Raw genomic sequence first — 1,132 nt, 5'->3', positions numbered from 1 at the left:
TGTATATGTGTATTTCTATGAGTTCATAAGTGTGTGCCTGTGTGTATGCATAAGTATTGTGTGTATGTGTGTATGTATTTGGATGTGTACCTCTGTGTATATGTGTGTATAAGTGTGTATGTGGGTGTGGAGTGGGTGTGGCCATGAGGCTTTTGTATGCATGAAAGACAAAGGGACAAAAGTAGAACATGGACTAGGGGAAGAAGATACCAGGAAAGGGAGGGAGAAATAGGGAAGGTTAGTGCATATGGTTTCTCCAGCATATCTAATATGCTGGAGAATTATTAGATATGCTGGAGAAACATTGTGTGCAATAAATTTATATCAATAAAAGGTTTTAAGGGGCTGCAAGATGGCTCACGTTGCAAAGACAATTGCCACCAAGCATGATCAAACCTGACTTTGATCCGAAAAACTCAAATGACAAAGATTCGGTCAAGTCCAAGCTGTACTCTGACCTCCACAACTATGCCACATCATATTTGTACCTAGAAACAAGCACACACATAAACACAGACACACAAATGCACACTCACCTGGACACAGAAAGGGTACTTAATTAATTAAAATGTAATAAAAATTTAGGTAATTTACAAAAAGGAAAAGAGAGAAGAAATGAGTACCAGTAAGGAAGAAAATACTCCAGAATCTAGAATCAGGAAATACTCTTTCCTACAGCATCCAAACCAAAAGACAGGTTGCCATCATCATCACTTCATCCCAAAGCGTCTGATGATAGATACCAGAACTCCAAAACTACAAAAGGATAAATCCCTCCTACTGAAGCAACAGAGTTTGTGGTGATGTGTTAGAGAAGTAATTGAAAGATAATACTGAGTTCTTTTTCACATTTTCATATAAGCATTTTCATTCTAAAAGGCATAAGAAACATTGAACTCATTATATATTCTAAGTTTTGCAAACTTTTTCATCAGTGTTTCAGACACTCCAGTTTCATCCAGAAGGGGGAAGTTTGCAAGTTCAGTGCTGTGTGTGGTGCAGGCAGCTGGTGAGACTCAGGTTTTTGTTGGAGGCTAAAGCATTGTGTGAGGAGATCTGTAATGCTTCACACAGTAATAATCTCCAAGGTCTTCAGCCTGTACACTGCTAATGCTGAGAGTGAAATCTGTCC

At 38.6% G+C, this 1,132-nt stretch overlaps 1 pseudogene; it reads right to left on the bottom strand.

Moving 5' to 3' along the window:
• Positions 1-1,034: 1,034 nt before the first annotated feature.
• Positions 1,035-1,132, bottom strand: part of LOC113838221 — a 548-nt pseudogene continuing 450 nt past the window's right edge.

Source organism: Cricetulus griseus, chromosome 8 (assembly GCF_003668045.3).
Source record: "Cricetulus griseus strain 17A/GY chromosome 8, alternate assembly CriGri-PICRH-1.0, whole genome shotgun sequence".
NCBI classification, from domain to species: Eukaryota; Metazoa; Chordata; class Mammalia; order Rodentia; family Cricetidae; genus Cricetulus; species Cricetulus griseus.
Note: the sequence above shows the minus strand (reverse complement) of the source record. Positions and strands in the feature narration are given on the sequence as shown.